Source organism: Balaenoptera borealis (genome assembly GCF_965194805.1).
Source record: "Balaenoptera borealis genome assembly, chromosome: 3".
In the NCBI taxonomy this organism is placed as follows: domain Eukaryota; kingdom Metazoa; phylum Chordata; class Mammalia; order Artiodactyla; family Balaenopteridae; genus Balaenoptera; species Balaenoptera borealis.
The window spans coordinates 150,283,231-150,297,205 of record NC_138866.1 but is presented as its reverse complement, the minus strand read 5'-3'; the positions used below and the strand labels follow the sequence as shown (position 1 = coordinate 150,297,205).

At 38.3% G+C, this 13,975-nt stretch overlaps 1 long non-coding RNA gene across 1 annotated transcript; it reads left to right on the top strand.

Annotated features, from left to right (window-relative positions):
- Positions 1-414: 414 nt before the first annotated feature.
- Positions 415-11,494, top strand: LOC309625846. The gene is made up of 2 exons (XR_014242779.1): positions 415-6,039; positions 6,358-11,494. It is a non-coding gene; the product is annotated as an uncharacterized lncRNA (long non-coding RNA).
- The last annotated feature ends 2,481 nt before the right edge of the window (positions 11,495-13,975 follow it).

The window sequence follows — 13,975 nt, the reverse complement described above, 5'->3', positions numbered from 1 at the left end:
AAACGAGAGAGAGAGAGACCTCTATAAGGGTGAAAAGGCAATAAACTTTTCATTCTATGCTTTTTTATGCTTTTTGGTTTCTGTATCACATACAGGTATTATATCTATTAAAATAATAAGAATTCTATAACTTACTATAAGGAAGAGTGTAATCACCAGCATATGAGGGAGATAGACAAAATTTCATCCACAGAAAGGTGAACATGGGTGGATTCAAGGTGAAAGGGAAATTCAATGTAAGCCTAGGAGATTAGAGTCAAGGACACTCTGAAAAGACAGAAAGAACAAAGAGAGCAAAGGGGTGAAGAGACCATAGGCTGTATTTGTGGCAGGCTGAAGTGTGGGTATTTATAGGTGAGGTAGGCATACTGTTAAGCCTAACAATCTTCACTACTAAAAAATTCAATGACATTTATCAACTGTTCTATCACTCACTTAAAGAAGGAAGAGAATAAGCAAAACTCTTTGCCAAGCACTGTCTCTAATGGATAAGACTACCACGTTGAGTATCCAAAGTAATCATTCGATGTTTTCTATCCTATGTTACATTTTGGAAAAACACTATAAAAATGAAACACTCTGGTTCTCTGCTGATTCCCACCCCCCCCCCCCACTTCCTTCTTCTCCAACTTTCTTGCCCTCCATGCTCTTCATCTACCTGGGGGAGTTGTCCAGCAACAATAAAATGTCTAAAGCCAATGTGGTTGGGAAGAGCCCATAGCTCAGCACACCACCACCCCCATCAGGGTATAACTGCTAGTCTGGGCCTTCTCTGAGTTGAGCACCAGGTGCTGAGGGAATATAGCAAATTCATCCATAGCAGCTGTCTCCATCCTTCAGCAGGTGTAGAAGACATTACCATGTTTGAAAGTGTCATGCATTCCTCCAGATTTTGTTTTCATTGTGCATACTATCACACTTAGGAGCATTCAGGTTTTCTGCCAAGGTCTGAAATGGGAGCTTAGAGGCCTGTTCTTGCATACCCAAATTCAAGACTGTACAATTTGCATCTGTTAAAATGTGCATGTCCTTTGACTCACCATTTCTATTCTAGATATTTATCTTAGAAAAATATACGTACCTTCACAAAATAATTCATATACGAAGATGTCTATTGCACCAGTTTATAATAATGCAAAAAATTAACTACCCAGGGCTTCCCTGGTGGCACAGTGGTTGGGAATCTGCCTGCCAATGCAGGGGACACGGGTTCGAGCCCTGGTCTGGGAAGATCCCACATGCTGCGGAGCAACTAGGCCTGTGAGCCACCATTACTGAGCCTGCGTGTCTGGAGCCTGTGCTCCGCAACAAGAGAGTCCGCGATAGTGAGAGGCCCACGTACCACAATGAAGAGTGGCCCCTGCTTGCCACGACTAGAGAAAACCCTCACACAGAAACAAAGACCCAACACAGCCATAAATAAATAAATAAATAAAGCATGACACAAATTAAGCAAAAAAAAAAAATTAACTACCCATTAATATGGAAGTGGTTAACCAAATTATGATGTATCCGTATTATGGCGTACAACATAGCTTGTAAAAAGAATGAGATATACATATACTCACATGGACAGCTCTCCAAGATATATCAACAAAGGAAAAAGATCAAGATACAGAAACACGTATATGGCCGGAGGTTTATTCCAAACATACATCTATTCATGTAAGAATGTTAATGTACTGGACTTCCCTGGTGGCGCAGTGGTTAAGAATCTGCCTGCCAATGCAGGGGACATGAGTTCGAACCCTGGTCTGGGAAGATCCCACATGCCATGGAGCAACTAAACCCGTGCACCACAACTACCAAGCCTGCGCTCTAGAGCCCACGAGCCACAACTAGTGAAGCCTGCATGCCTAGAGCCCGTGCTCCACAACAAGAGAAACCACCGCAATGAGAAGCCCACACACCGCAATGAAGAGTAGCCCCCGCTTGCTGCAACTAGAGAAAGCCCACACGCAGCAAAGAAGACCCAACGCAGCCAAAAAAAAAAAAAAATCCAAAAGAATATAAATGTATTGGAAAAGGATTGGCAAGATTCACACCAAACTGATAATGGTTGCCAAGGGCAAAGAGATTAGGAAAAGGGTTGAAAATGAAGTATTCTATTTCTATTTCTTCTACATTGTTGGGATTTTTATGCAACAAACATGTTTTTGTGTATTATTTGTGTCATAAAAAATAGTAACCCACTAACTTTGTGAAAATTTTGAAAAATACAAAAACACATAAAGAAGAAAATTAAATTCACTATTATATACTGCCCAGAGATATCTACAATTAATATTTGAATGCATTCTTCCAGTATTCTGTGGACCTTTTTATCACGAAGTGTTCAAGGGTTTTCAAACTTTAAAATCCCCAGTACAGAGCATAAAATGACAGCGCTGGGCATGAGTTGTACCTTGAAGTTACACCCTTATTAAAAATCAGCCCAACATTGCATGGGCAATAATTATGATAAAGTTTTTAAAACTAATACCAAGGAAAATAAGAGAAATGAAATTCCCTGAAGTGCTGAAACGGGGCTTTTGATTGGTGCAGCCTCTAAATCTTCACCTACTTTAAAATATGCTGCAATTTTGTGTCACTTTTACCAAGAAAATAAATCTTTACAATCTTTCAAATTCTTTCAGGAGCAAGATTTTTTTAAATAAAATTTTACTGTGGCTTATAATAGTTCCCCTCCTCTATAAAGAAACACATAAAGAAACCTCTATAAAGAAACATATAAAATTCCACAACACCAAAAACCAAGGTCTAACAAACATGCCAGGATCCAAGCGAGATCTTTCATAACCACAAGGCAGAGGGAGGTAAACTGAGAAAAAGAGCACATCTCTCCTCGCAGGAAACACAGGCTTTATCTAAGCAGGTAGCACAGCCTGGAAAAAGATGTGATGTCTTACTTCTCTCATTGTCTTATTCAAAGAGACAAGGTCTGTGCCAAACTCCTAATTGGGCAGTGCTGCAGGTACATTTTCTTGGTGGCCATTAGAGGGTGACCACCACTGCCACATGATCCAGTGAGGGGGTGTCCGCATAAGTAGAGCTTACCGGGGAGAGCCAGAAAAGTCTCAGAAGTACATGTTGGGTGTTGTGTTTTTGTGTGCTCTATTAGTTCAGCATATCAGAGAATAGAGATCATTAGGTTTCAACAAAGCAGAGTTGAAACAGGCAAGTAAAGGGGAAAGAGGAGAGAGAAGGATTAATTGGGGGGAAAAAGCTCATAAAAAGAGTAAAAACCCTCACTGGACATAGTAAATGCCAAAACTGATGGTGCAGAAAATTGAATCAGTAATGTGGAAAAAAGCTAGAGAATCATCCTCAGATTGAAAAGAAAGGGAGGAATAGACTAAAACGATAAAAGGTAAAAAAGATACATGGAAGATAATGGAAGAGTTCTCTGACATATACATGACTGAGATTCCTGAATTACACACCATAATAAATAAGAAAATAATCATCTACAATATAATCAAAGAAAGCATCCCTTAAGTCAGTAATTCTCAAAATGTGTTCTGCAGACCTTTGGGGGTCCCAGTACACTTTCAGATAATCCATAAAGTTGACTATTTTCATAATAAGGTAATGATATTATTTGCCCTTTTTCACTGTGTCACTATTTGCAGTGATAGCACAAAAGCAATGGTGGGTCAAGCTCTAGCACCTAAGCTTGAATCAAAGCAATGGCACAAAACTGTATTATTAGACATTATAGTCTTCGCTCTCATGCACTTTTTTTAAAATGCTAATTTCCTTTAATAATGTCCTGGCTGCAACAGTAAAAGTACTAATTATGAAATATCTTGTCCCTTGTAAACATGTCCATTTATATCTGAGAGATGTGTGCTATGGTCCTGAGCCTCCAGGACATCCCCAGGGATTCTCCCCTCCTAGGAGTCACACTCCTGTGTCATCTTCTCCCACACTGAATAGTGATGACCTGAGTAACCAACAGGATACTGCAGAAATAAGAGTGTGTATCTTCCAAGGCTAAGCCATAAAGATACGGTGCCTTTCTCCTTGTGTCTTAGATCACACCCTCTGGGGAAGCCAGATGCCGTGTTATGAAGACATTCAAGAAGACTTACGGAGAGGACCCCATGGAGAGGAATTGAGGTCTATCTACTGTCAATAACAAGCATGAATGTGCCACACATGTGAGTGCGCCATCTTGGAAGTGGATCTTAGCTGCAGTCAAGCCTTCAGCCAACAGCCAACAACCTGGCTACAACTTCATGAGAAACCCTGAGCCAGAATCACCCAGCTAAGCTGATCCCAAATCCCTGCCCCAGAGAAACCCTGTGAGATATAATAAATGTTTATTTTTGCATTAAGCTGATAAATTTAGGGGTAATTTGTTATACCACAGAAGATAGACATGAAGCTCTGTGTCACCTACAGAAGTTCAATGGTTGCTCCAAGATAGTTGCTAGCAGAACTAGCCACTTTTCTCATGGAATAGCATTTTTACTGAATGAATAACTGGCAAACTATAGTTATTTAGAAACAGACATGTGGCACACTTTTTCTCAAAAATAAACAAAGTGAACCTGACACTTCAAGGACAACTGACAGCATTTGTTGCCAATGACAAAATCGGAGATTTTAAAGGGAAATTAGAATTTTTTAGAATTTATATCTGCCACCATGGGTCTTCATAGTTTTCCTATACATAAAGTCTTTTCTGATGAGACAGTGGTAATATTAACGAATGTGATTTTTTAATGTGGTTTAGTGAAATCTGTCAACATTTGGAAAGTCTATAGAACTCAGAAACTTAATATATTTTCTAAATGACCAATGCCTGATGTTATAAAAGATCCATTTGAAGTGCAAGATAAGTCAGTGGATATTTTTGTTTTTACTTTTATTTATTTATTTTTTTTTTAATATTTGGGTAATCAGTCGTTCTTCTACAGTTACCATGGTTTATTTTCTTTTATTTATTTATTTCTTGGCTGTGTTGGGTCTTCACTGCTGCACTTGGGCTTTCTCTAGTTGCGGTGAGTGGGGGCTACTCTTCATTGTGTGCGAGGGCTTCTCATTGCGGTGACCTCTCTTGTGGAGCATGGGCTCTAGGCATGCGGGCTTCAGTAGTTGTGGCGCTTGGGCTCACTAGTTGTGGTTCACAGGCTCTAGAGTGCAGGCTCAGCAGTTGTGTCGCCTGGGTCTAGTTGCTCCGCGACAGGTGGGATCTTCCTGGATCAGGGCTCTAACCCGTGTCCCCTGCATTGGCTGGCAGATTCCCAACCACTGTGCCACCAGGGAAGCCCTAAGTCAGTGGATTTTAATGTAACAGAGGACAAAGTGTTCGTTGCTATGGTTTCAGCATCTACATTGCAACTCATCTTTAAGAAACTAACATTTACCAAGTTTTGATGTAATATCAAAGAAAGTTTTTCATAACTATCCAAAAAGACGTTTAAAATATTCCTTTATTCTCCAACTACATAACTCTGTTACTGTACTTTTTTTCATACACTTCAATCAAAACAACATAATGCCACAAAGCAAATGAAGAGAAGCAGATATGAGAATTTAACTATTTTTTATTTAGCACCTGTTAAAGAGATTTGCAAAAATATAAAGCAATGCCACTCTCCTCACTGAATTTTTTTTTGGAAAATACAGGTAGTTTTCATTAAAATGTATTATTTATAAGTTTTAATGAGTTTATTACTATATTTTAATGAATTAATAAATATTTTTAAATTCTCAATTTTAATTTCTAATATGGCAAATAATGATAAATATATCCTTCACAAAGGCAAGTTTGCAGGGGAGGTTTTCAAACATCTTTAAACTCAAGACCACAATGTTTGATAACAACTGCCTTATATGAGGAAAAAGACGTTACATGTATGTCTGATTGAAGGGATCACCTCTCTTACTCAGAATCGGTTTGGTTACAAATAGATAGATAGGTCTATAAATATATATGTATATTTGAAATGATATAAAAGATAAAAACAATAGAGCCATTTAATAAGGAAACAAAAGAAAAGCTTAAAAGCACAGAGCAAAAAAACTAAGGTCAGGGCTTCCCTGGTGGCGCAGTGGTTGAGAGTCTGCCTGCCAATGCAGGGAACACGGGTTCGAGCCCTGGTCTGGGAAGATCCTACATGCCGCGGAGCAGCTGGGCCTGTGAGCCACAACTACTGAGCCTGCGTGTCTGGAGCCTGTGCTCCGCAACAAGAGAGGCTGCGATAGTGAGAGGCCCGCGCACCACGATGAAGAGTGACCCCCCCACTTGCCGCAACTAGAGAAAGCCCTCGCACAGAAACGAAGACCCAACACAACCAAAAATAAATAAATAAATTAATTAATTAATTAAAATTAAAAAAAACTAAGGTCAGATATTATCAATTATGATGATGATTGAAGCTAAACCAAAATCTTTTTTTAAATGGGAGAGACTCTCTAATGGAGTATTAAACATGCTGTTTATAAAAGGCGTTCCTAAAATATGGTGGAAAGTAAGCCAGAAAAAAATGGTCAAATATGTATGATTCCACTTACATGAGGTACCTAGAATAGCAAAATGCACAGATACCCAAAATAAAATAGAGGTTGCCTACTATTAGTGGGAGGGGGAAACTGGGAGTTACTGTTTAAGGGGTATAGTGTTTCTGTTTGGGATGATGAAAATGTCCTGGAAAGGTATAATGTTGTAGCACAACACTTTGAATGTACTTAATGTCACTGAATTATACACTAAAAAATGGTTTAATGAATTTTGTTATGTATATTATAGTACAATAAAAATGAAAAAAATATATAGAAAAAGAAAATTTATTATTATTGTCTTAAGCTGATATAATAGTATGCCCAGAAAATAAAGAAAAACAAACTGAAAAATTATTAGAATATACTAGCATTTAGTAAAAAGACTAATTACAAAGTAAACACACAAAATCCAATAATTTCCTATATACCAATAGCAGTAATTTATAAAATATATTAAAGTAAAGATTCCATTTTCAAGAGGAAGTTAAAAATATAAAATGTTTAGGGCTTCCCTGGTGGCGCAGTGGTTGAGAATCTGCCTGCCAATGCAGGGGACACGGGTTCGAGCCCTGGTCTGGGAAGATCCCACATGCCGCGGAGCAACTGGGCCCGTGAGCCACGACTACTGAGCCTGTGCGTCTGGAGCCTGTGCTCCGCAACAAGAGAGGCCCGATAGTGAGAGGCCCATGCACCGCGATGAAGAGTGGCCCCCGCTTGCCGCAACTAGAGAAAGCCCTCGCACAGAAACGAAGACCCAACACAGCCAAAAATAAATAAATAAATAAATAAATTTAAAAAAACTATATATATATAAAATGTTTAGAAAAAAAAGAGCTAAAACATCCTTATATAAAGAGATCTATAAGCTTTATTGAATGACTTAAAAAGAACATCTGAAAAATGGAAAAACATATCATGTTCCTGGATATGTAAGTATATTGTAAGTATGCTTGATATTGTAAGTATATCAATTATCACCAAAGTCATCTAGAAATACAGCTAAATTTCTATAAGAATTTGATATTTTTAACTTGACAAAAAGCAAATTTACAAATTCATCTGGAAGAGTAAGTGTATTAAAATCACTAGATAAAAAGATACAACAATCTAAAATGTGTTCCTAGTACCAAGATATGCCAACTGTTCAATTCATTTAACATTTATGCCATAAAAATCATTGAGCACATACTATGTGAGATGTGCTAAGGATACAGTGATGAACAAGACAGACAACCAGGTTCCTACCCTCATGGACCAGTGGGAGGCAGGCATTCAGTAAATCCTGGGGAAAGGAAGAGAGAGAGAGAGACAGTGTAGGCAAGGAAAAACATAACTTGTTTTCCTTTACCTGTCTTAGGTTTATTGGCTGTAGCTCTGCAGATTAGAGTTTTAAAAGATGAATTAACAAGAGAAAAACAGAGCTTGTTAACCCATGCATCAAGTGTACATGTGACAGAACTCAGGGATGAATAACTCAAAGCAGTGGTGATAATAGGGGGTTTATTTAGCATTTTAACAAAGAACAATAAATTTGTGGAGAAGTGACAAGACAAAGGAAAAGGGGTTTAGGTTCTTAGAGGCAGCAAACCGTGAGAAGGTAAACATATGTGGTTAACTAATGGAAGATAAGGGCTATTTTAGTAAGGTTTTTGTGCTCTGGGCTGATAAGTGCCGGGAGTCCTGGTGAGTTCTGCTCTTCCTGGTGCAGGAAAGAGAGACACCTTTCCAAACTCTTGTCCTGCTTTGAGGCGTAGGAGGAGGGCAGAGAGCATTTCTTGTGTCTGCTTCTTCTCTACTGCCTTCAGCTCAAAATAACCTTTATGCTACAGAGGCATTCTTGGGGTGCCATATTTTGATCCCCTAGGAAGGAAAGAGAATTACAGTCAGCACTATGGAGGAAATAAACAGGATAACATGAGAGGAACTGACAAAATAGGGATGATCCCACCAAGATAAGATTGTCAAGGAAACGGAAGGGAGACCATATAACAAGTGAGAATTAAAGAATGAGAAGTCAACTGTGGGGAAAACCTGAGTAAGTGGGTTCCACACAAAGGGAACGGTGGGTGCAAACACCCTGAAATAGGGAAGGCTTTTGAGGCTTCATCAGGCGGTTATGTCACAGGAGTAGCATAAGCTGGCCAGAGCTAGACACAGGGGTTAGATCATGAAGAGATTGTAGGCCATGGTAAGGACTATGGATTGTATTTTGGTAAGACGTATACTTCATCTTGGTAAGGATTATATTTTATTTTAATAAGGAGGAGAAGCTTTTTACTGGAGGCAGTATGATCCAATTTGTACTTTTAAAATGTTCGTCTAGTTGCTGTGTGAAGAATGGATTGTAGGGAGAACATAGTCAAAGCACAGAGAATAGTTAGGTTTTTGAAGTAATATAAGAAAAGGATGACAGTGGGTTTTAAATTAGAGGTGACAGAGAGAATGGAGAAAAGTATATTGAGTTAAGGGACAGATGACATTTTTTTGGAATAGATCCAAATATATATATATAGAAACTGGGTACATGATAAATATACATGTTTTAAATCAGTGAAGAAAGAATAAATTATATAACAAATAATTCAGATGTAGTAAGCTCTTCATTTAGGTAAAAATTAAGTCATAACCCTACCCAAGTCTTACACCAAAATAAATTCAACTTAATTGAAAATTTCAATGTGATGCATGGCTTTGTAATTGTTTGGGGGGTAACAAATTTACTATCTGAATTTTAAGCCCTTTAAAATACCATCCAAGATTTTGAATTTGTGAAATCATGAAAGAAAAGAGATCAGATAAGAGAATAAAAATTATATTACATGTCATTGTCGTTCTTCCTGAGGCTCCTTTTGGAGATCTTCCTTGTTTAGGATGACTTAGATAGTTTTGAGGAATGCTGGTTAAGTATTTTGGAGAATAGCCCTCAATTTAGATTTGTCCAATGCTGTTCTCAGGAACAGACTGGGATGATTTCCTTTGGGGGGGAGGACCCCAGAGGTAAAGTGCCATTGTCATCACGTCATATCGAGTGATGGCATACCATCAACATGATGACCTTGAGCATGGGGCTGAGGCAGGAAGTTACTCTCTTCTCCTATTTCCATAGTGCATTCTTCGGAAGTCTCTGCACGAAGCCATGCTTAAGGAGGGGGAACTACCTGAGGGCAGAGTTACCACACCGTTTATTTGGAATTCTTCTACATGAGAGATTTGTCTATTCTCCTTCCTTTATTTATTTGTTCAATCATTATTTACATCAGTTTGGAGTCATGGATATTTGTTTTATGCTTAGCCTATAATCTAAATACTGCTTTATTCTGCTGCTCAAACCTTTGGCCATTGGAGCTCTTTAGTTGGTTCCTTCGACCTTTTGACATACAGCCTGCATCACTTTCTTTTATCGGCACTTCCTTACTTTCTGGCACTACAAGACAATCCAGGCTCATTTTGTATATTTTCTATCCCACACCTAGTCACTTCTCCAAGAAGCTCTGGTTGCTTTAGTTGGAAAACGGTATTAGAAACCAAGATGTAGGCACTAGGTGTGAAACTACTTTAAAAAAACAAAATCTCATATGATACCATGCTGCCAAGGATGTATTAAAACTGGTGTTTTCATCCATTACTGATGGAGTGAATGATACAATTTTTCTGGAAAAGTAAATTTTCAATGTGTATAGAGCCTTGACTTTTTATTCAGACTTTAATGTTGTATTCTCATGTCTTAAATGCAAAAACTTTTGCTATATTACTTATAATAGCACAATATTAGAAAAGTCAAACAGCATGGAAATGGTTAAATAAAAGAATAAGAGTCATTAAAAAGTAAGTTTAAGGGCTTCCCTGGTGGCGCAGTGGTTGAGAATCCGCCTGCCAATGCAGGGGACACGGGTTCGAGCCCTGGTCTGGGAAGATCCCACATGCCGCGGAGCGACTAGGCCCGTGAGCCACAACTACTGAGCCTGCACGTCTGGAGCCTGTGCTCCGCAACAAGAGAGGCCGCGATAGTGAGAGGCCCGCGCACCGTGATGAAGAGTGGCCCCCACTTGCCACAACTAGAGAAAGCCCTCGCACAGAAACGAAGACCCAACACAGCCATAAATAAATAAATAAATAAATAAATAAATTTTAAAAAATTTAAAAAAAAAAGTAAGTTTAAGCCACCTTAAATTATTTGTTGTATAAGATGGCTGGGGAAATAAATGGATACATAAATGTATGGATGCCATAGGGAAATGGTTTTTATGGGAATGAGGAACAATAACATTGTGTGTTTGTGTGTGTGTATTTAAATATATGTTACAATTTGTTTATAGGGAAATATCTTTTAAAATGGAAGGAAATTTTGTAAAATCTTAATAGTAATGGCCTCTGGATGACAGAATTATGTAATTTTTATTCTATTTTTTTCTGTTTTTCAAAAATTCTTTTAAAAGCTGGTACTTATAATCACCCAAAGCTAAACACAAAGTAATTTTTTGGGTTTTTTTACTTTGTTTATGTATAGTTTATTTCGTTTAAAATATAAATTATGTAATGAACTAAAATAATGGTATATAATGCAGTTTTTATATAATTGATATGATAGGAAATTATATATCATACATAAATCATCTAGATTCAAGAAAAAAACAATTCAGTGGCTTGAAAATTATATACTAAATTCTGAGGCTGAAGATATACTTATTTAAATATCTGAAAAATGAAAATAAAATTTTTTATAAAATCTGCAAAAGATATATACACTCATGACTGTCCTGTGTGTAAATCTGTCATAGATTGCTATATAAAGTGGCCCTCTAAATAATTACTGTGGGCTATTTGTATTTTATGGATGACTAATTTACCTATTCACTGAATGACACCATGATTTCTTGACAGTAAGCTCCTTATCTGTAATAGAGGAGGAAGGTCTTAACCAGGGGATTGGATCAACTCTCCCAAAATCACACAGCAAGTTGATGGCAATAACCAGATTCAACACAGCATCAAACACTAGAAAGAGCACTGGACTAAGGGTTGGGCTATCAAAATGCCTCTGGGCTGATTTGCTTTGTCACCTTCTCCTGGCCTTGCTAACTCCTTAGAAACAGACATACCTTCCTGGGTCATAGGGGGGATGAGGGAAAGGAACAGACAAATCTCAGAGTACTACAGGGAGTAGACCACATTGAAACTGCAAAGTCAAACAAACTTGGCTTTCAGATGATGGCAAGGTGGGTAATTAATTCACATGGGACTTTGAGTTCTGGGTTTGTTTTTCTCTTATGCAAATCTGGGTTTGTTTTGGTGGAGAAGTTAAGTCATAATTTTGTGTCGTCTTCCCCAGCTACAGGTCACATGACCCAAAGTTTTATCAAAAGCAGCACTTTTATTCTGTAAAGTTGCCAAGGCAACACCAGCTGCTTATGACATCATGTGACTGAGGGGACACAGGCTGATTTTAGAAGCCTAAAATTATCACTCAATCTGTTCACCAAAACTCTGAAACTGCCAAGACGGCCCCAAGCCCAAGGAAAATCTTCATTAATACTGTTCTGTGGAAATGATGGTGGTAATGAATTATGTATTCTTCTCTGAAGTCTGGTACCACAGCCTCAAATCACGTACTAAAAACGTACTCAAGATCAACACATGGCGGGCTTACAGGACACACCTGCTGATCTGTTTTCAATTAAAGTTTTTGCAATACCATGATGAGTAAAAATAATTTTTAGTTTTTGTGGAGTTTAAAAATTAAAATTTATTTTTCTTTAAGTCAAATTATATCTCAAATTGTTCAAGATATATTAAACATGAAAAATAAGAATGGTATTTTTCTACTATAATATATAATTATATAGTAATTAGGAATATACATATAGTCAAAGTTTCAATATTTTTATGATAATAAACTATAGTCCATGGACCATAGTAAAAGTCTAAATTTTAAGGGTTCTCAGAGAGAATTAATTGCATAGACACATTGAAGAGAACTAAATCATTTGCCAGGCATTTAGAAACAGGGACACTAGTCTCAACCTCCCGTTATCACCTCTTAGAGGACAAATAAATCAGAATGGAAAATAAAAACCGGATTAACAGCAAATGTAACACTTTATCATATCATGTTGCCCAGGTTTTCCTCTTTTTCATTCTCAAACACTCACTTTTAAATTAAAATAGTTGCACTGAAATGTATGCTTATCATGACAAATGAGTAAGATTATTGTCAAAGGAAAATATCCAGAGTATAAATATTCCTTGTAAACAGAAAGACTTCTCAGCTCCTTACGTTTTATTTTGTGAAGCTGAATAGCTGAGCACCCACTATGTGCAGGACAATGTACTGGGTCCTATGAGGATACCAAGATGAACAAAAATCATCCTTTCCTCCAAGGAGGTAAGAGAAACATGCAAATAGCTAAACAAAGATGCAAATAATTAAAACTAAAAGCAATAGAACTATGGGAGCACAGGAAAGGCAAAGGTCCTCTGGCTGGAAGGACCAGATGAAGCTTCATGGAAAAAGTGATATTTTGAAGTGAACCTTGAAGGATGAGGAAGACTTTAACAAGTTGAATGGGGAAGAGCACGCCAAGGAGGGGACACAGTGTGAGCTAAGGCTGGGGAGCTAAGAGAAGAGGCAAAAGATACTCAGGAAGTTGTTGGATGGGAGTGGAAGGGTAACACAAAGATTGGGACCAGGTCCCAGAGGAAGCTGAATGCCATTCTGAGGCACTTGGACTTGATTCTGAGAATAAAAGGAAATGACTGAAGACTTCTGGGCAGAAGAGCGACTCGTACAGTAAGATCAACTGGGGGAATGTCTACTGTGGGAAGGCTAACTCAGAGGAGTGGGAGTCATATCAGGGACCGGTGGAAACCACCTAGTGAGAAGCAATGGAGATGGGAACTGGATAAGGATAAGCAAGCAGAAGGCCTTAAGATGTATGAGACGGGTGACTGGTAAGACATGGTGGCCTGCTGCCCCAGTGTGGGGCAAGGGAGTATTTTAAGACAACGCTGATGGGTATTACATGAAGAGAAACAGCACTCTGATCCCCTTGCCAGCTAAAGGGTTCTGGCTTTGTCTACTGAGCTTCCTCCCACTCCATTCCTTCCAAGGAGGGGTGTGTGTGCCTGTACACCCATGTGCATGTGTTCACGTGTCTATGTGATCGGACTTGGAAGGAAAGAAAGAGGAGAAATAGACTTGACAGGGCTAGAGGAAAAGTTGCCAGGGACTCTAGAAGAGAGAGAAATCAGGGGATGGAACAGAAGAGAATTGAGGACAGAAAGTGAATACAAAAGGGGGGGGAGTACGACTTTGATCCCTTAATACGTGACAGAGCAAAGAATCAGATTCACTTAAAATTATTTTTCCCTAATGGATGTTGAATTCTGGAGGCCACACTCCAGAACTGAAACGTATGGATCACAACTTCAAAAGGGTGACATGTGTCATTAACTGTGGTTTGGT